The following is a 22,559-nucleotide window of genomic DNA, read 5'->3' on the forward strand; positions in this document are numbered from 1 at the left end:
TGATCTGGTTACATTTCCAGCCTCATCCAAACCAACCCTCTTCTCCACCTACTCCCACTCTGGCTTTTCCAGACTCTACGCACGTGCTGATTCCTCTGCCTCTCCTTCCAGCAGGGCTGCTGTGACCCCCTCCTCGGGTGTCTCTTTTCCCCCTTTATGTTCCTGCAATGCCACATTCATCCCCTCCGTCAACCACTCACTACTTCTATTGACACTGGGGGTGCACATGTGTCTCCCCTCGAGTCCACGACCTTCTCTAAGGTGACAGCTCTGGCTCTTCCACAATCTGCCTCTGTGACCCCACAGCAGGACCACAGTGAGATGGCCTGTAAACCCTTAGAACTAATGAATGTCTCATGACAAATGTGTTACAAACAAAAGTAAAAGCAAACAACGGACTTAGGGGCTTGTCCCAAACTGACTCAGGACCCTTCAGAGTGGGGGTGAGGAGATGGAAAGGGTTTATGTGCACTTTTTAAAAGCTCTGCCTGTCAGGGCATTTTTCTCCACCAAGCACTCAACACTGTGCCCACGTGATGGAGAGAACCCCTAGACACCCGCTGGCCAGCTAATGGGCTCATGAAGCAAGACTGCTTCGATTTTAAATCAGCAAGACATCATCTTCAGAGGGAGAACTCAAGAGTTCTCATGTGTTTCAAGAGTAAAGAGATGACAACCTGAATCCAGAACTCAGATTGTTTTTTACTGTTGTTTCCTGGAGGGAGAGCAAAGAGAGATTTGGGAAAAGTGTTTTTGTTGTTTTAATTTTAAGGAGGGAGTGTACCTACTCCCTACAGCTCTTCTGCCACCTTTACCATGGGGCAAATTGATGTTAACAGGGCTGGACTCCGCATGGAACCCATCTTACCACTCAGGCATCTATTCCTGACCATGAACTCGGCATCAAATAAACCCAGATACCAGTGACAGTGCAGCTCCAAATGCAAAGATAACAACTGGAACTCGTGGTAATCATTTCAAATGTAAAATAATGTTCCTAAATCCCATAGACCGGTTACAAATGTCAGCGCAGGCAAAGTCTCCGAGGAACCCCACGGTACTGTAAAAGCACACAAAACGCACATAAAAATACAACTCTACCGTTACGTAAATTTAACCTTCAACTAACATGCTAGCTAAAACAAACAATGTATTAAACCAATTTTGCTCACCTTCTTAGAACTTAATTAATCCCCAGGGGGCAATCTGGATGCCCTGGTGCCTCTTATACAAAACCTTCCAATGAGATTCACGGTAACACGCGGAGCTGCTGGGGGAGCTTCCCCACCCCACCGCCCCGTTTTCCTTGCAGCCGGCACAGGCCTTCTGCATAAGCTGCTGACTGCAGAGGCTGGCCTTCCAGTGTTGCTGTCGGCTTACAACACACATCTGTGCTACAGACAGGGGTGTTCCTCCCAGGGAAGAGGACTTTTAAAATATTTGCCAACATTTCTCTTTTCTTCCCAGTTTATTCAATGTCTGGGGAGCAGCCACACCTGCTCAGTGTCAGCTCGGAGACCAGAGGACGGAGGTAAGTCCAGCCTAGTCACCCTTAGCCGACCCTGTAGGGCACTCACTGGGCATTCAGAAAGGTCACCTCGGGTCACAAGGATAAGTACGGGCTTTAGCAGCAACTTCAAAGTCGTCCTCTTAATGAATGAGAAGCATACATCAGTATTTTGCCTTGTAAGTTACGTGGGGGAAAGATGCAGAGCAGAAAAGTGTGCAGGACAGTCAGGACCAGGCGTTACAAAGGCAGCTGCACGAGAAGGTCAAGGACATACAGGATTTTTCCCAAGTGACTTAAAAGCAGATTGATAAAGAACTGCCTATTCTTGGGTGTCTCAGGCTTCCCACTTTAATGATTAAATAGAAGAACAAAATAGCATTCACAGTTTGTGAGAATACAGATCTTTCATAAGCATTTGAGGTTCTTAGAAAAGATTTTTAGAGCATCCTAATGTCTTGGTCATCTTGTTTGTTCTAGGAATATCCCAAGTTCTCCATTTCTTTGTAACTGGGACTAGCTAAGTAACTCCCGTCTTAACCATTTCAAGGACCACAAAATTCTAATTGCTGAAATCCATAGAAATGGGAGGGAAATTTCTATCCTCAAAATTTCAACTGCTAACAATATAAGGAATAATGATATAAAGACAAAATGAGCAGGAGTTTAAGCAGATGTGCTTTGGACAGGAAGCCACAACAGGAAGCGTGTAATGGGATTCACAATAAGAATTTGTATTTTCTGATATAGACTTGCACACTGAGCTTGTTCATTCTCAATTCAATCCATGAGGGAAAAGACAACTCTGCCAACTCAAGTCAGGCATCGCCATATACCTCGTCCTATCACATCCTTTCTGTTTCTCCCAAACCTCATGCTCTCTTGGAAAGAAATAATTGAAAATACGGGAATATTATTTTACTGAGTCTATTTCTAACACTAATCCTCTGCTTTTAGAATTATAAAGAGGCTGGGGCAGGAAGCACAGCAGGGAGCTGTCAGTGGCCAAATTTCACTGCTGCCACGACGTGGCCTGTATGCTCCAAACTGGCTTTACTGATCACAGTGCCCGAGGGTGGGATTTATTGTTGCAAATAAACACAAGCACAGTATTTTTTTAAAAAAATCTTTATGTCATACATCTCCCTGTCTCCCACAGAGCTTTCTTCTACAAAGTGCTCTCATCTGCTCTGGTTTCCTCTACCCAAGGAAGAAAGAGTGGAGACCATGCCTTCCTTTCAGGTACCCCCCCCCAATCTGTCCCCTCACCCCTGGTTCTTCACAGCTGGCTTACCTCCAACCCTGCCCCCCCAGGAAAATACTTCACATCTCTGCTGGCTCCATCAGTCCAAAGTTCAGGCCCGTGTTTGTGTCTTGGCCAAGCACGACCCCAAAGCCCACTCCCTCAAGGTTCTGCTTCAGGACATCACTCTCCTTTCTCCCCCTTCTCTTAAGGATATGGAAAAAAGAGTTCTTTTAACGTTAACCAGCCAAGGAAAAGTATCAAAGTCCTATCTTCCTACCAGCATGTTTATGGACCTCACTTCTTCAGATCCCAGAAAAAGAAAAGTGAAGCAAAAGTAAGGGACCAGCTCCATCTGAGGCAAAACGGTCCTGTTTAAATTGAGTGCCCGACCATTTTTCTGTATCCATGCCTCCTGGCTGGCTTTCGATGCTCGCCTTACTCCTCCCACCCCTCCATCCCCAAGTCTTAGCAGAGCTGACCTGCCCAGATTATAATGCTTCAGCTCGCGGTCATCTTTTTCACCTTCCCTCCATCAGACCCGTCCCTCTACCCTCATCTGCACCTGCTTCTCAGAGGGGCTGGTAGAAACCTGATTTCACAGGGTTAGCTACTCCATCCTTATGGAGGTGAGTATGTTATCCTTCCCAAGGGTACTCATTTAACAAAGGACCCAAAGGAAGAGAGAAAAGAACTAATTTATACTGCATTGTCTATGTACCAGTTTCGACTCTCAGACACATCATTCAGTTTCTCTAGGGCTGCATCCAGTCCTTCCCTCAGACTATTGTTCTGAGAATTAGTGAGCTAATGTATATGTAACACCTAAAAACAGCACCCGGCACCTTGCAGGGGCTCCCTGCACTTTAGTTATCAGTATTAACCTTCACTGTGACACTTCAAAATAAGTACTGCTGGCCTCATCTTAAATGAGGACACGGAGCGATTTGCTCAGGATCACAAGGCTGATAAGTAAGTAGCAGAGGAGGGGTACAGCCCTCAGCTGACCAAGTGACCACGATTCATGTCGTCTTCTCTACCACACAAGGAATGAATCTCTAATGGTAAAGCCAAGGGTCCTTCAGGCCTGCAGGGTGAGTGCATTGAAGGGGTCCTGAGGTACACTGATGGTGCACAATCAGAGAGAAAGGCTGGACGGCTGGGCTGACATCGAGTGATTCCTGGAGCATGACTAGGGCTGAACAGGATGGCAGTTTCCTTCAGGGCTAATTCAAGGCCCACCTCTGAACTGCAGACACCTTGGCCTATCAGTTTCCCTTGTTTAGTCTCATGTTTTCCTGACTATAAAGTGGGAACAATTTACTCAGGAGGTGGTAAGGTCCTGACACCGGGAAGTGTTCACAGCAAAAGGGAAAACACCCCACGAGGGAGGCTCCAGGAAGGGGTGCTGCAAACCCGATGACATCGGTTACTCCCAGCCCTCACTCGGACTGGAGAGTTCGTAGAACAGGCTAGAGATGAACAGTGTTTGTTTAAAAAACTTAATACCAGAGCCAAAAATAGTCCTAATGGCCTTGATACTGTCTGGCTACAAACTCTGAATTAACTCAGGGCAGTCTAATTTTTAATCTCCAAAATTTCCTGAAAGCTCACCCATTTCCACCATATATTACAAATCCGTAATTAGGCCTCCTTCCCCTCTGGCTTGTCCAACATTTGAAAAGCACTGGCTATTCTACTAAACAGGACTTCCCCCAAAATAACCTCATTCTTCTCCACTTCCACAATCATGTCATGGATAGAATTACCATGATTATAATTTCAGCTGCTACTTTTTGCAGTAGAATCTCCGGATGGATTTCTGGTGAAGAAACAAAATAGCCACAATAAGGTTATTAAATTTCAACTCTACTGTGACCAGAGCACAGAGTGACTGAAATTAAAACGCTAAAATGTTTAGTATTTCATTTTTAATATTATGTTCATTGAAGATGCTTGCTGTCCGTACATTTTATTTCTGACAGCAGCTATTTTTACTGGTACTTGTCAACTACAACTGCAAAGTTCTGAAAGGCCACCGTGTTATACTGGACTGACATACCAAGACTACTATAAATCAGGTTCAGGGTTTCCATCCTGGTTCTGCCACTTGCTGAACTTCTCTGTGCCTCAGTTTGGTCATCCAAAAAATGGGATGAAAACCTACTTCTAAATTATCATCAGAACTATATTGGATAACTTACCTAGAGTTTCACAGGATGCTTTGGATTTAGTGACTGCCAAGCACATATTAGCAATTTTTTTTTTCCATTTATAAAAGTGCAAGTCCAATTCAAAGATATTTAATATTTAAAATTTTACTCAAAATTCTGCAATCTCCATACTTGAAGACTGGCAAGCCCTGCCCCCTTCAGTGGCAGACCCACTGCCATCACTTGCCAAAGTAGTAAACTCTCGTAACTCAGAAGTTAGTTATGAATGTCAGCCTACCTAGCGCATTCTCTGAAAAAGTACAAGTTCTTTCTCCATAACCCAAGGAAAGTGGACTTGTTTTCTGAGAAAATGGAACAGGCCAGAGTTCAGGACAGCAGATTTGAACTAACTAGTACTAATTACTAGGATTTTTTTTGAGGCGGATAGAGCTGAGATTATATTAGTAAACAAATCTCAAGAAAGGAAAATTAAAGCTGCTGTACTCCCCGAAGTATTTTCTTAATCTGTCTTAATAAGCATAGTTTCATTGTTTATTCACAACCATTTTTCATACCGTACTAAATGAATTTTGTCTGATTAAGTTAATTTTAGAAATGTAAAAACTAATTTCAGGCTTCTACTACTGTTTGACCCATTTAGGCTCTAAGTGTATTTTGGTTCCTAAAAACCTACCCACGAAACCAAAGGCAAAACTACATGGCAATTGGCCCCAGTACTGTCTCCTTGCGGCCACAGCTTAACAGCACATTAAGAGAAAAATCAATCAAAATAGTCAATACATCTTTCGAATAGCAGACAAATATAAACCAAGCCAAAAGAGGTAACTAAAGTATTATGCTTTTGATTTCAGGTACAAGATGCAGTACCCCCAGAGAGGAAAGGAAACTTTCTGATGATATAGCCCTTAATCAACCAGTCCCGTGAAGATACTGTATCCAAAATTGTGCGGGAAATACAAAAAAGAATTCATTCTCAGCCCCAACACCATCAATGGCTTCCTTCCAAATAAATCCCCAAATCCCCTCTTCCCACCAATCATTCTAATCTTCTTCCTACAAGTCCTCCTCACCTACTCCATGCTTCAGCCATAAAGCACTTTTGCTGTCCAGAAGACAAGATCCACCCTCCCTTACCACCTTGCAAGCTGCTGGAAGTCCACTCCACCTGCCCACATGCCCAGATTACTACCTACCCTTCGAGGGCATCATCAAATGCTACTGTCTTCCATGAAGCCATTCTAAATCCTCCAGCAGGAAGTCATCTTTCCCCCTCTGACGTCCAAGGCCACTTCATCCAAGACCACCTGGCATTTGGGTTCCTCGAGTGTATGTATGCTTATTCCTACAGAAGTAATCTCCTAAAGGAGCATCTCTATACGAAAATAATCAAAACAACGTGCTAATTTAGTACTTTCTTACCACGAAGCACTGTGCCAAGAGTTATGGAAGACACAAGACCATCCGCTGACAGCTTAGTTGGGAAATTATGCTCAACTCATGCAAAAATAAAGCAATAATATCAACAACTCTTTTTAATCATCATATACAGCTGTTAGATGAAGTCATAAAAATAAAGGACATCTCAGAGAAAGTGAATCTCCTTTACAGAAGGGAACATCTGAGCAACTCACAGTGGCTTATAGCATACTCTAGGGTCATTCCTGGGTTCTAATCCTAGTTCTGGCATTTACTCTTTGTGTGACCTTGGGTGAGTCATTTAGCCTCTCTGTGCCTCAATTTCTTATAAATAGACAAATTGAAATAGAGATATTAACAGTACCTTCCCTTAAGACTATTATGAGAATTATGCACATACTATATGCAAAACACTTACAGACTGGCACATAATTAGTGCCATCTGTATTAGCTACTCTTATTCTTATTATTATAAAAATGTTTTATATGGGGGGAAAAAAAAAACCCAGAAGAATCAGATATTTGGTAGTTAAGACGCCTAGCAGGATTTTTACTAGAAAGAGACTTTACCATCGTCAAGCCCAATTTGCTCTATTTGCTGACAGGGGTTCTTTGAGTGACTGACAGGTAGGCTGAAATTCACTGGGGGTGGCTCTTTGTACAATGGACTGAATGCTGTGCTGATGGAGGCGGCACCAAGACCACTGACTCAAACGCAAAGCCTTCAGCCTCCGAAGAGCTCACCCACAATCAGCCATTGTCTTCCACAAACAACCCTGCTGTTGTCATCCAGATGGGTGCCAAATGAAACCCTTTGACTTACGCATTTTGGACAGTGGCTGCGTAGACACAACCGCAAATACAATTAATTGCTGCAAAGGAAATCTAGAACTAGGCACTGAATTTGGTCTGATAAGCAAGCTTTTGGGTTCAGCTTTTTAAAGGACACTAATCCACAGCATACAGCTGGACTAAGCATATACGAGTCCACTTCCAAGCCCATCACATCATACAGTGATGTATTGATTAATGGTGTGGAAAACAGCTGTGTCCGTAGGGTATCAACATCTGTCATTTCCCCCCCAAAATATTAAGACGCATTAAACTTAAATTGCTACAAAAAGCTCAACTTGAACTTGCATTGCAGACGCACATTCATACACAGTGAAATGAGAACTGCTAGGACATTTGATGTTTTATGACTTTTTACTAAAAATATTTATAGCTCAGAGCTGCTTGCTTATTCACAGGTCAGAATTATTGGCGTGGTAGAAGAACACATTAACATTTATCATCATCTTATTTTCTGATAACACATAGGAATTTTTAAAATTATAGCAACAAGACTAATGCTACACGAGAACAAATAAACAAAACAAATCTCTCTTTTCCCATGGTTAGAATGCCTGCTTTTACTCACTACCGGGAACACTGGCATGGCTGCTTCAGCAAAGTCTCTTCATCCCAAGTGTCAGGGAAGGTTTGGGAAGGTAGACTGACTACTAAAATATGTACCCCCAAATCTCACTGGCCTAATGCCATGTTGGTTGAATTTCTTTACACTGCATCCTAATGCAGCTTGGTAAGGGAGGTTCTGCTCCACATGGTCACTCAGGACCCTGGCTCCTGCCATCTTGTGATTCCGTCATACGCCAGAGCCACACAGCTCTCTCCAGCACCCCCCTGCAGCTGGCCAGCAGACCAGAAAGAGGATGGATGTGGAAAAGGACCCCCACTCTTAACTGTCTCTCATTTCCACATACTTCCTGTTGGTGAGAAGCAGTCTCATGGCCCCACCTAGATGCAGGAAGTAGACCAGTACAGTGGTTCTCAACTGGGGACAGTTTTAACTCTCACGGGACATTTGGCAATGTCTGGAGACATCTTTGATTGTCACAACTTAGCAAATGGCATCGAGTGGGTAGAGTCCAGGGATGCTGCTACATGTCCCCCAATGCACAGCATAGTCTCCCCACAACAAAGAACTAGCCCCAAATGTCAATCATGCTGGAACTTTGGTAAGCATCTAGCCAGTCGCCACAATCACACACACATCAATACTCAGATCTACCATCATTTTCCTCTAACATACACTCTAATCAATCCCAACAAGTCTACATAGTGATAGTTTGTTCATTCATTTGCTTGTTTGTTTCTCCATTCATTCATCCAAACTCCTAAACAAGACAGGGTCCTACAGTCAAAGAAGTCACAGTGAAGCAGGGGAGGCAAATGTATGAAGAATTATCAGACACAGTGGATAAGTGGGATTCAAAAGAAAAAACGGAAGGAAAATTAATTCTGCCTGAGAATTAGAGGAGAACCCATAGGGCATGTGGAATCGGAAGGATGTCTTGAAGGAAATGTATACTCACAGCTTTTCCATCGAATTGTCGTGGGGTTTTTTGGAGTGGGGGAGGGGAAGGAAAGGTGGTTCCAGGAAAAGGGAACTACACAAACAAAGGAATGGCAATACGAAAGGATATGACTTATTCCCTTTTTGTTTAGGGGGAAAATAGGAACTCGGGGAAGAGGGGTAGTAAAAAATGTTTTTTTCTTTGAACATTTTTCAGCAGTGGATTCCTGAAAGTCTTAAGCTCCCAGCCCCATACTGGCTTTCAGTCAACGAGTCCTTTGAGAAACAATTCACACCACCAGACTTCACAGTAACTTGTTAGCACAGGGCAAAGCTCAAGTAATAGCCAGAAATCTCACTGCAAATTTCCCAACAGTACCTGTCACAGAGTCTTTCAAATCATGCTGCCCTGAAGTCATCGTCAAGCTGATTCAGGCATATAGTTGATCAAAATCGTCCATCTTTGTTCCCAAAGACAGGAGAGTGCAAAAGTCATATCTCTTCCTAAATTATGTTACCCTGAACCTTCTGGGCTAAGAAAAAAAAAAGAAGTTTTCACTTCTTCCAATCTTTAATCTCTTGTTAATGTGGCTCCCAGGCTGTGGTTAAGAGAACAGACTGCCTGGGTTCATATCCTGGCTCCAGCATAAACTCAGTGTGACCTTAAAGCAGTTACCTAACTTTCCAGGATCTATGGCCTCGCAGATAATGTGCTTAAAGCTCTAAGCACTGCACCTGAAGTATCTAATAAACACTGTCTCCATCTTTGTACTATAGTCACCTTCCCCCACTACCCCAAATTGTCTTTCAGTTGTCATGAAATACCTTGTGGGATCCAGCAGTTTGGGGAGGAAAATATCGGATGAACTTCCACGCCATTTTGCAGAACATCATTAATAACAACTTCAATTTGCTTGGGCAAGATGCTATTAATTACAAACAAATATCACCATGTAAACAACGGTGGTTCTTAATTTTGAAGCTAAAATTAAATTTTTAAAAATACCATACTCTGACACAATTATTTACCCCCTCATTCTCTTTACTCACTCTCCCCCCCTCAAACTGTTGGGTCTCTCTAACTTCTTCTCTTATTTTCACTGTGATCAGCTGGGGCAAAACAAAGTGCATCTAGCTGTTAAGTACTATAGATTAAATCAAACGACACCAGTCACCTAGCACTTAAGAGTCTCATAAAAGGAAAAAATTTGTTTCCTTATAAGTCAGAATCTCGAAGGAGAAGTTCAAACGAGGGACGCGGACTCCAGAACCCAGCAGAGAGTCAGCCTGTTCTGAACTGCATCCTACCTTGATGAGGGGAGAATTCCAGATTGCAAGCAAACAGCCCACGTCTAGGGTCTTAGGCTAAGTCAAGTCCCACCCACCTTTAACAGAACTAATGGCGATGTCCTTCATAGTAAGTCAAGAACAAGAAATAAAACAAAAGCTGAGGCAATCAGAAGAATGAGGCTGAATCACGCTGAGATTTCAAAATTGATTATCATTGCCCTCCTAATTTACAAGGAATTCTAAATTGTCTGGACAGTGTCTTCTTCAATTTCCATTGCAGACTGGACTTGACCCCAAGAGCATGTTATTTTAAGGAGCACATTGAAGAGTTTGGCATCTGCAGGGACAGATTTCACAAATAAGGTATCATAAGTTTGGAGTGAAATCTGACATTCTTTTTAACATCTTAGTAAAGACATTTTTCCTTGTAAATCAATGAACTTCAGACACAGCACGACTGCCATGAGATGCAATTCTCAAATAGCTCACCTATTATTTTGATATAAACTCAAGGTTTACAAATAATTTTTGATAGCTCTGACTCCCCTGTTGGGAAAAAAAGTAAACTACTGACTTTGCCAAGAAACACTAACTCTTTGAACTAATATTGAGCACTTTGTATATAGAAATAAAGGCAATTTAGTAAGTGAATTCTGTTTGCCTCAAAGATTCCCCTTCCATGGACAGGCTGTTTACCTTTTCCTTAGGTGAAGTAAGAGATTGGGAAGAAATCTGGCTTACCAGGAACATAAATGAATATGATTTCTCAGTGTATATCATGATGACATGGGAATCTGATGGGAAGGGTGATATAAATGTCTGGCAATTGCCCTCAGGTGCTCTGTGCATGAGATTTATAGAACTGGCAACCATCAAGCTAATTACTGTTTCTGGCAATTTGCTACAGGTCCTAACATCCCCAGATAAACAGTTAACACTTCTCAAGAAGAAACAGAACAGGATTATCATCTGAGGCCTCAGCTAAAGACTTGAAAAAAAAAAAAAAATCTGTGGCTTATCTAAGGCCAGATCAGTTGCCATCAATCCTCCATGTTAGTGATGAAGATTCGGGAAGAGAAGACACTGGCCAATGGCAGCCTGGCTCCAGTTAGCTTCACTCAGTAGTGTGGAACCAGACCTGGTCCCTCCCCAGCCCTGACTTGGAATTAACAGCTTCATCAGGAAATCCCTCCCACATCTCTGGGAGGAAAGCCCCAGGCACTGTGTACACAAGCGCCTGCAGCCCAGCCCACACTACCGTCAAGTGTACGACTTGGGCATGGTCCAGAAGCATCCCAGCTGCAAACAAAAGACAAGGCACCTCGTCTGCCGGTGTCCTGTGGTTCCACGAAGAAAAAAAAGTCAAGCAAAGCCTAAGCTCATACCTAAATACACTCAGACATCAGCACAAGGAACCCAAAGCAGATCTGGGTTTACACATTTTCAAATTAGCCATCAAACAGCCCAGAGTGAAATCTTACAACCATCAGCAACCCAGTCTGAACTGAAACCCAGCTCTCTAAGTTACTCCTGAAGAGTAAACGGATTCCAGCATTCCTTCAACAAGTATTTATTGAGTGTCTATTGTGTGCCAAGCTCTGTGTGACAGCCCTGCCAGGCACAGCAAATACCACTATCTAAGAGGAACTTTGTACAGATTCCATTGACTTTATATTTTACATTGTCATCTAGTTTTCATGCCTTTATAAAGAGCTCTCTTCTTTAAATAATACTAATAAAGATCCAAGAACATTCATAAATAAAGTGACTGATGAAGCCATGCTGCCTTCTGCAGTCTTATCCTGCCCCGTTCTCTCCTGCTTCTTCTCTTACGGTAGCTGTATCTCTAACCCTGTGAAATGTCCAGGGTCTGCTTCAGGATGCAAATAACAATCACAGTACAAGGACAGGACCCCTAAGTAGGGTGACCAACTGGTCCCTGGTTTCCTGGGACTGTTCTGGTTTTAAACTGGAAAGTCCTTCAACCCAAGGATCCTCTTCATCCTGGACAAGGTAAGTCAGTGAGTCACCCTGCCCTCAAGAAACCGACTCTAGGAAAGGAGGAGCCTTTACAAGAGGGCCTTCACTTGCCTGAGAGGAGTGAGGCCACAGGAGAAAAGCAGCTGGTGCGCTGTAAGGAAGGCCTGGGCTGCCTGGGGGCTGTCTCAGAACCTCACAGCATCTTTCCTCTTGAGAAGGCCTATCCTTTTCAAGTTCACACCATTTAAGCAAAGCTTTACAAAGACTTTCCAATGACAAGACTCCAATGACATGACTTACAGAAGAAATCCTCATGTAAATGCCTACAGCTGTAGTTATTTGGATGTGGTTATTTCCTTGGCTAGTTTAACAGCTTCTTCTGTTTAGACCATAACTATTCATCCCAAGATTTCCAGAATCCAGCACCAATTCTGGTGGATGGTAAGCACTGAACAAAATGGACGTTAGTAAGAACTGCCATCATGCAGTCATAGGAGAACACGCCAGGCCCTTCATATAAACGATCTCACTTCCTCTCACAATAACTCAGTGAGGCTGACTGACCTCCATTTTCCAGATGAAGAAACCAAAGCTCAGTCAGACCATATTTACTCAAGGTCATTATAGTAGAGCTCACACTTGAACCCAATCCATCTTGCTTCAAAATTTCCATGTTTTTACCCACTCAGCTGAATTAGGATCAAGTAAGGTAGGCATATACAGAAAGGAATCAAGAACTGAGAAGAGGCTCAGATACATTTTTTTTATTCTCTCCACTTTTAGCTGTGTCATTGCCAAAAAAGAGGGGGGCAGAAAACCAAATTATGAGTTAAGTTCATACATTAAGCTAAAGCAAGGCAGGGATTTTAGTTAGAACTGGGCAGGATTGTGCCTGGCAAACAGTAGGCACTCAATATTTGAATAAACTTAATAAACACAATTGTATACCTAATATGAGGTTCAAGTTATTGAAGCTCAGTGTTTCAAATGCTATTTTACCCACCACCATAGGTGAATAGATGGATTCCTACCTTAAGTTTCTGAAGAGTTAGTGTGATGGAGCAGGAGTCGATGGACAGGTACTTACTCCAGTTAAGGATGGCTCTCTACCAGCAGGGGTGAACTAGCTCTTACTCACTTAAAATGACAGTAATCCATATGCCTTATGCAACAATGGGGCAAATTCACTAAATAAAGTACAGAGATCTATCCATGTGCTCTCCAACCACTCTTAAGCTCATTTAACCTGCAAGGAAGCAATTTGCAAACCTACCCCAGAGCAATACAACTGCAAAAGACTATCACACCAAATACTTTGTTTTTGAGACATTTATCTCAGTTCCATTCATTATCCGTCAAACTGAGAACATTATTTTAATGTTAATGTACTCCTGGCCATTTTCTCCAAGCAGCTGAACACATTTCTTCTTTCATAACAACACTATCCATAAAGATCAAGCATTCCGAGTATTGAAGACTTTCTATCATGTGAATGAGTATTCCAAAATCAAAAGAGGTAAGGTAAAGCAGATGTCTCTCCCAAAGGCATTTAAGGCCACAAGTTAATTAGGAAGGGAGATGTGGCAGCCGGTGTGGGTAACTGTGACCCACTCGTGTCAAATCCAAACAGCACAGTCTGCTCCTTGAGATGGTAGGCTGGCCTCGCGGGGTGTAGAATTCTAATGCTGCTTGCTGTATGTCGCCAAGAAGAGGGTTTTTTTGGTTTGCTTTGTTGTTGTTTTGGAAGAAGCAGGCCAATTCAAGCTGAACAGACCACCAATGACAATTCATTTTGTTAGAATGATGACCCTTTATGAGAATATTTACCTCCCAACCATTGGTATGCACACTGCAGCCTGGCAACTCTAATCTGATTCAACATTTACTCATTATAAATGCACGTAGGGGAAGCTCTTAAAAAATATGTTTCTTTCTTCTTAACTTCCTTTAAGTCTACAGGCCAGAAGCCCTCTATAATTTCTTTATCACACTAGGTCAAAATCATTTCTGTGTTAGCAATGATTGAGTATTTATTTAGCCCTTACTTTGTACAAATATGGTGGGGAATACAAAATAGAGTCAAACTTCACCAGTCTTCATCTTTAAGGAACCTGCAAAAGAACGGAGATCCTGCTGGTTTCAGTCTCTACATCTGCTGCCGGCAAGCCCCCTTGGAAAGAACTGTATCCCCCACTCTCTCCCCCAAATCAGCCGTTACTAGAAGAGTCCCATTTACTGGGACTCTTGTGATATGTAGCTTGATGACAAAAGACATCCCAGGACATCTTTGAATACACTTCCCTTTAACATGAACTGGCTTGAGTGAGTTTCTTTCCTTTGCCTTTAAACAGAAAGAAAAAGACACTACAATCTTAGGTGATAATACAGGGCAATCTATAATAAGTGCCCTTTGTAGAACAAATGAATAAATGTTGAGTAAAATGAGAGACAAAGGTGATTTTGCCAGAGATCTTTGACGGAGTCAAGGATTACGACAAGTTAACGCGATAGAGTTAAATTTTTTAGGAGAGTTAAGAGCTGAGTCACACCTTTAATGATGGGGTATCATGAAGGAGAGGACACTGTAGACCACAGAAGATTCCAGAATTAAGAAAGAGGTTATGCAAAGCATTTTGAGGGACGAGTGGGCAAACCACCCCAGCTAATGTGGCATTATAAAGCCAGGCAGAGCAAAAGTCGAAGTTGGACAGGAAGTTGGAAATAGGAAAGCCAGGAGTGAAAAAAACAAGGTTCTCAGCTAGGATGTGGCAGTGGGGATGGAAATTAAGGAAGGTGTGGGAACTGTCACTAAGGATGTGTCACTGTGACTAAGGATGGTCAATCTGTTAAAAAGCAGAAAACCAAAATTAATAATGCTCCCTATTTCCACAGTATCTGCCAAAGCTTTTACCAAAATCTCATCCATTCTTGTAGCACTTCAGTAAGTAGTGCATTAAGGGTGACTATCTGGATTTATAAATGGAAAGTGAGGTAGACATGTTACATTTCCTTGATAGGCAGGAATAAGATGGGGTGGGGGAAGGAGAAAGAGAAAACACAAGCACAGAGCACAGTGTCGGTAGATTCCATTTCATCCTGACTTCGTCCCCACCAGCAGCACATCTGCATTTGATCAATCCCTTCCTCGCACGAAGGCTGATCCCCCAGGAAGCCTGTGTAAAATGTTAGAATAACCTTTGCCATGCTGGACATTTGCAATGAGTTTTTTCCAGGCAGGAAGTCATAAATCAAGTGGTAAACAAGGCATCCTTTCCTACTCATCCCTTCCACTCCCAGCAGGTCATAGGTGGCCCCCCCACAACTCCACAGAGAATGTGCCCCAGGCCTCAGCAGCCACCTCGGGTCTCGGCCAGGAAATCCCAGGCCTCAAGAACTACCCAAAGGAAATACAAGCTGCAAACGCACAGCTTGAGGCCTCCCTCCTTAAATCTCACCATGACAATACACGTCACCTAGAGATAGAAAATCCTTTAACATAAAACAAGTACTTATTTTGTTCTGGACCACACAGTGTAGCTCCCAGAGCCGTGCGGGAAGGAGCATGAAAACCACTGTCTTCCTCCCTGCTGGCTTCCACCATATGGAGACAGACGTTCGCCAGGAACCAAGCAACCCTCCACACGTGTCTTCTCTCTACCTGGACGGCCGACTTCACGATGAAAATAAAGCATTAGGGACTCAGAGGCCAAACAAAATATGGGCATGTATTTTGGAGCTTCCCAAAGATCTTCCAAGACCAGCCCCTTAGGGTTGAATTTTCCCCCTTGTTCAGTCTGCGCCTGGCCCTCAGCCTGACCCCAGGCACCCTGAGTTGGCTCCTGGAGGTCTTGGATGGGCTATATCTGGGTCTCCCTGCCGGTTTCTCAGCTGCTCACCTCCACTGCAGAACCCCTTATGGGTGCAACACTTTGTGACTCAAGGGAAGCTGGACTAGAGGGCAGCCCCTGCACCCTTCGGCCAACACGGATGTCCTCCAGTGGCTGTGACTCAGGAGCTGTCCGTCAGTTACCATGTCCCTTGTCTATGGAGAGCCGTCTTTGTAAAAATGACTTCCAAGAGGTGACTATTGAGCCAGAGCAATACTATTTTGTTAAATTCCATGCTCATGCTCAAGGTGCTTATCAAATGCTAAACACTCTAATCCATGTATGGATTTATCACAACAAAGATATCTGTGCAACCAGCACTTTCCGCAGCAAAGTCTCTCAACCAGCCGCCAGCTGCTGAATCCACAGCCCCTCGCTGTTCCCACTTCACAGCACTCAATCTTTTCCAGGGAGAGTATGGCAAGGAAGGCTTCAAAACTTACCACCCTCATGGTCAATGTGGCTGCTGATGGAAGTTCAAATGTTCCAGAACCTTCAGGTGTTCAATTTTCCCTGGAACAAGAGAATGCCTCTCCTTCAAATTGCTTTTTCTAAATATCAAAGCAATAAGAGGGAGACCCAAGGCTACCCCAGACTCCCCTGCCTCCTCTAGGTCTGAGCCACTGCACAGTCTTTGCTGCAGGAGGCCACCTCCTTCCTGGGTGACGCTAGGCCCACTGCTAATCTTTTTCTACCCTGGGCCGCACCAAACAAACTCAGGAAGCCTGTCAAGAGGCAGATGGCGAGGGAGAGGAAGTCTGTAAGTGGCACCTCTCATTACATAACACCAAGCACAGAACCTCCTGGAACCAGCCTTAGAAATATCCCCTGGCCTATCACTTCACAATAAACAACTACTCAAAACAGGCTAAAAGAGAGAAAAACCACAATTTTTTATTTGATGATCGGTTTACACTCAAATTAGCAAATATTACACCAACATATTAGTAAAGAACAGGTTGGGGTAGGACCAGATTCTTGAAGATACATATCATTTCTTCATTCAGTCCACACTCGGATAACACTCAGTGCCTATGAAGCACTAAGTAGGAACACACTTTATAAACTCATCTTGGCCCCATCACTTGTGGAAGTCATTAGTGCTGCTCATCTATATCCAGGTTTCCCCTTTTCAGCGCAAGAAATACTGGATTGTGGCTAAATGGGGTCACAGGACTAGTCTGGCCGAAACAACGTAAGTCACTTCTGGGTCAGATTGTGTCACTGTTAGAGCAAGAGCCTCTACCGCTTCCCTTCCCGTGCTGCAGTGACCTCACGAGCACACGTCAGGATCACGCCTTCTACTCATTTGGGTCCTTGAGTGACTACGATAAGCAGGGCCCACCTGCTGACGGTGTTGGACACACAGCATGGGAAAGAAAGAAACTGTTTTTGGCCACTGAGATCTGAAGGTTATGTGTTACCGCAGTATAACCTCACCTATCTTGCTGACACATCACTGCTTGAAGAAGAGAGAAACCTATCAACGTCCCCCTCCCATCTGTTTTCTAAAGCAGATAATACAAAAAAGCAGAATTTATTTCAAAATTCAAATGCAGCAGGGCCTGAATAAGACCTTGAAATGCAGAAGGTGCTGACAGGACAGACAGGTCCAGACAACTCTGAGACAGTAAGGAATGAAAACAGAATGACCTCTCAACAATGGTGAAATCTAACCACTCGTGTGGAATTCAGCTGAGGAGTCTAAAGACTATGAAGAAAAGGTCACCTTCTGACAACAGGTCCAGCCATTTGTGAAGTAGTGAGCGCCCCAATGAAAGAGGCATTCAAGTAGAGGCTGAATGATCGTTAGCTCCCACCTCAGAAGTCCAACACCCTTCTTTGTTCCTCTCTCTCCAGCTTCCACTGAACTTAATTAGAATAAGGTCTTCCCTTCTCTGTCACCCCGAAAGCTCCCTGAATGCAGCTCATTTTTGTATCTCCGCACCCACCCCAGCCCACCCCTTGGCAGCTGTCACAGAGCCCATTCTCCATCAGGTGCTCGATAAACATCTGCCAAAGGAATTAAACGAACACTGTAGAAAAGACTCAGCTCTGGAGGTAAAAGTTGGTCTCATAACCTCTAGGGCTCCTCCAACCTAAAACTAAAATGCACTACTGCCGACATCTGGCAGTGGGGAGCCTCCACCTAAAAAAAAAACAAATTAAACATCAATATAACCCTTTATCATGACTGATCACTAGACTCAGTGTCAAACCACGATGAAAGCTGGCCCTGCACTATGGCTATCTTTGTTCTTGGACATGCATTTACATGTGCAGGCAGCTGTTTTCCCATGTGGAATTGTGTGTGTGAGGTATTTATTTTTTTCTATTTAAAAAAAAAAACAAAACCACACCCTCTGTTTCTATTGCATTATTATACTCCCTATTATCCCATCACATGGTTTCTCCTCTTGCAGGAACACAACACACACCCCTCATTACTGCTGACATAAAAATCACTTGTCAGAAGACCTCTACCCTAGCCCCACTACAAATCTGCACTTTCCAAAGCGCTGGTCTTTGTTTCAGCTGGGACTAGTTGATAACTCATCTACTTTTCCTGGTGATACTTGAATGCTTTGAGAAAAAGAGTAAGTGCCAGCCTTGCTGTTGTTTTTTAAAGTCACCTTTCCAAACAAAACTATCCTAGACAGAAATGATCAATCCTTCAAGTTTTTACATTTTATTTTTTAAGGGATTTGGGGGTGGGGGATGGGGAACGGTGGAGAGAGGCTCTGCCACGGATACGGCGCTGTTGCTGCAGAGCAAGAAACAGCACCAGCAGCCTCTGGTCCTCAGCAATCCCTTTTTCCTACAAAATAAACCTGGAGTCCCTTTCATACACAGTCTTAGTCCCTGATGCTCGTGGAGGATGCCAGGACGCTGCCCTCTAGGAGACAGCACCAACACCAAGGTGATGTGTCTGAAGGTTATGTTTCCACTGAAATTTATCAAGATAACCCCAAATCTGGGTAGGCTGACATGAAAACAGAACTATCCTTGGAAAGAAAAGAACAGGCCAGAGGTTGTGGAAAAGAACCAACAACCTAAAGATAAAATGCAGACTGAGAGCCTAATGGTTCATGGCTATATAAATGGAAACTTAACTAAAGCTCCATTTTCTGATCTCTTTCTGCTCTCTTTCTGCTCCCCCAATAGCCCTCCCTTCCACCTCCCAGTAACTTACTGCTGGCCTGTCCCTCTTAATATTGCAAACGCTATTACAGTGAAGAGATGGGGGAGAGACATTATTTCATAAGAAGGTTACCACATTTGACCAATGCCCTAATTCAGCACTGGTCACATTTCTAATCATCCTTACAATGATACCTTTACAACAAAGGATATCCCACTTACAGACTGAAGCCGAAATATATGACTACAGATAAGAAAGCAGACATATCTAAACCCCACATTCAGATACAACTGCCCATAGGTTGATTGAATCAAAATTCTCATCAAAGGGAGCTGGGTGGAATGTATACAACTCCAAATGCAGCCTGCCCTCAATGACTTCTTCAAAAGGAAGGTTTAAAGTCATTTGCAATTTCTTTCTCCGGACCAGGAGTTTCAGCAGTCCCCACTCTTCCTTCATGTAGATAGGAATGGACAGTGTCATGCAGAAACCACCCAAACAGCCCCCGTGCAAACACTGCTGGCCCAAATGACCCAGAGACTCCCAGGCGGCTACCCAGATTATTGGGGGTTACCTGAATCTGTCACCGAGTCCCTTTCACCCCCTTCTGCGTGATGACATCAGGTGGAAATGGTACGGGTTTGGGAGGCAAGAGGCTGACAAGCAGGAAGCACAATTGAGCCTGAGCTTTGTTCAGCCTGCAGTGAAATAACATGCAGTAAGGGTTAGATACGCGCAGCAAAGAAATCCAAGCATCCTCCCCGGGCAGAGGAGCGACGGTGCACTAGGGGAGGTGGAGGACCGCCGAGGTGTGGCGGGCTGGCGGGCCGCGGAGGGGGCGTAACGCTTCCTAATTGTCTCCATAGGATAAATAACCACCTACCTCCCCCGACTCCCCTGCAGTCTCCTCCGCCCCCAAGTTACCCTCTGGTGCTATACCTCTACTAGCAACGGTAATTCCTCAGAAAGAAAGAAAGACGAGAAGGCAGTGAATGACATCGAGGGGCAAAAGCAAAATATACTAGGTAAACCCGGTTATGTGGGAATGCGGGGGCCCAGTCACCCGCCCAGACAGACACGCCAGCGCTGCGTTGGCGAGCATCCTTTCCTTCGCTCTGTCCGCCACCTCATCAAGTCACTGTCACTATGTTTTGCCTATTTCTCTACTCTTTCCAAAGCGTGCGGTGCTCCCCGCCCCCACCTTAGGCGGGACTGGGGACCGCCGCCTCTCGAGCAGCGTCCCACGAGTCCAGACTGCTTTGTCCTGCCGCTGCCCTTCCAGGAGCAGGCGCCCCAGGCGCGTGGGTCCTCACAAAATCTCCCCAACATCTGGCCGGCCACTTTGCCCTCTCCTCCCCCAAGGGGCCCCGGGGTCGCAGAGACAACTTCTGGGGATAGGGAAGGAGCTCGACCCTGGCCTTGCGAGGGGCCTGTCCGGGGGGTGTGGGGTAGGGGTGCAGCTGGGGCGCGCGCGCACGCACGTGCACTCCAGGGGAGCGCGCGCGGCGCGGGCACGAGACCAGCTCCCTCGGGCCACAGCTCCAGGGGGCATCCGAGGACTCGGCTGAGCTGCCGACAGCGCCTCTCCCCGCCCCAGCCGCCAGCCCAACTCCGCCAGCGCTCGGGAGAAACGTAACTCCAGGGACCACCTCCCCCGCGCCCCAGGGCCGCCCCGCCGCGTCCCGCGCTCCCCTCTTCGGGATCCCTGAGCCCCGCCACTATCCTCCACGGTCCAAAAGGTAACCCCCACTACACCAGGCGGTACCTCCCCTTTTTCGCTTCCCTGGCTCCGGGTGCTGCCGCCCTGGAAGCGCAGACATCCCTTCGCGCCCCTCTTGCCACCCTTGACCCAGGAGGGACAGAGCAGAGAAACAAACCGAAACTCACCGACCTCTCTCCGCAGCGGGCGCGGGCGCACGCTACAGAGGCGGTGACCGCAGCGGCGGCGGCAGCATCGCTGGGTGGTCCCGACGCGCCTGCCACCCGCTCAGCCAGACGCGCGCCGCGGCTGTGCCTGCAGCCCCAGCTCCCGGCTCGGCCTCTCGGGAGGCGCCCCACCTGCCCCGCCGCCCTCCGCGCTCCCGGTCGGACACCGCCGCCAGGCGCTCGGCTCCGAGAGGGAGCTTTTTGTGTCACCGCCCAGACTCAGGCACCGAGAGGGGTGGGGGCGGGAGGCCGGGCTCCGCTCCCCGCGGCACCGCCCCTCCTCGGCGGCTCCACCTCCTCCACCACAACCCGCCCCCCTTTTCACCCACGCTTGTCGGGGACGTCAGTCTGTCCGTCCGGAATCGCAGACCACCCCCGGGCTGAGGAGCTGCCCACCCTCCCTCGCGCGCTGCCTCGGCCTTGTCCCCATGTGCCCACCCTCTGTCAGGACCTCGACGTTGTCCACGGCGTGAGAGCGGGACCTGAGCTGGAATTAGGTGTGAAAAGAGACAGAGCTCAGCGGGCTGGAGGGCGGGGCTGAGACGCGAACAGAGGCTGGCGGGGACCAGTCTGCCGCTGGGACTTGGGGACCGAGCGAGGAGGGAGTTGAGATCGTCACGTTTCCAGAAACTGCCCTGTATCCGCGTCACCGCTGGTACTTTCTGGCTGCCCCTAAGAGTTCACGTGGTCCAGGCAGGGCGGAGTCCTGCTTTGGTGGAGGGGAGGACGTATCCAAAGAAACCTGAATGGATACCTGGCTCCCTAGGATGGGGTGCAGGGAGTAGGGACGCCTGGTGGGGAGGGTGTCAGCCCTAAGGGTCCTATAGCAGTGAGAACCACCGGGACCTCGGGGCCCACTTTGTTCTCTTCCTCGAAACCTAATTCCTACCTTCCAGACATTTTCAGGATGTCCAGTTCCTCCAAGAAGATCTAGACCTGCCTCTCGTGTTAACTGCAGAAGAGGAGAATGAAGGAGAGAGGTCGCTGGTAGAGGATGGTTTCTGTACTCTGTTGCCTTTTTAAAAGATTTCTATGCAGAATGAAAACCCGAAATTAACTCTATTAATCTGGTAATGTTAAGCCTGACAACCTAACAAGCCAGGAGATCTCTAGCACCAGGGTTCAACTGAATGGTCCCTAGTTATCCAGCAGGGCGTGCAGTCTTTCCTGGCTGCTGGAACAGAGCTGTCTTTACGTCCTAATGTTCAAGGAAAGATCTCCCATTCTAACCTCTCCCGATAGCTCACTGAAGCGATTCTGCAGAGATAATGAGGCCCTATGAACCAACGGGGGTTCAATGTGACCTACGAAAATTCACAATGTACTTAACTGACCCTATTTGTCTTGTCCAGCAAATAAAACCTGTTAATAGTGCTTCCAAATGTGTTGTTACTCAGCACCTCCAGAAATCGGTCACCAAGAAACATATATATAGCTTGATGGATGGCAGTCCTCTCCAGGACCCCAATGAAAGTCTGATGCATGACCTTTTGTTCCCTGAAGTTACATTCTCATTGTACACCTGGCAGGAGTTGAAGTTATCTATCTGTTTTAAAAGCAGATGTAGGGGGAGGGTATAGGTCAGTGGCAGAGTGCATGCTTAGCATGCAAGAGGTCCTGGGTTCAATCCCCAGTACC

The 22,559-nt window shown here is 45.7% G+C and overlaps 1 protein-coding gene across 7 annotated transcripts in view; it reads right to left on the reverse strand.

Annotated features, from left to right (window-relative positions):
* Nucleotides 1-21,489, reverse strand: part of RNF152 (ring finger protein 152) — a 72,662-nt gene extending 51,173 nt beyond the window's left edge. Inside the window, exons 1-3 of one of the 7 annotated variants that reach the window (XM_032470511.1) lie at nucleotides 20,883-21,016; nucleotides 19,570-19,693; nucleotides 16,297-16,366 (exon numbers count right to left, since the gene is read on the reverse strand). The gene's annotated coding sequence lies outside the window, so the exon portion shown is untranslated. Of the gene's footprint in view, nucleotides 1-16,296; nucleotides 16,367-16,722; nucleotides 18,003-19,569; nucleotides 19,694-20,882; nucleotides 21,025-21,359 lie in introns of those variants that run through there. The other 6 variants (XR_004316197.1, XM_032470512.1, XM_032470509.1 and 3 more) reach the window with 6 other exon arrangements.
* Between the last annotated feature and the right edge of the window lie 1,070 nt (nucleotides 21,490-22,559).

Source organism: Camelus ferus, chromosome 30 (assembly GCF_009834535.1).
Source record: "Camelus ferus isolate YT-003-E chromosome 30, BCGSAC_Cfer_1.0, whole genome shotgun sequence".
Lineage (NCBI taxonomy): Eukaryota > Metazoa > Chordata > Mammalia > Artiodactyla > Camelidae > Camelus > Camelus ferus.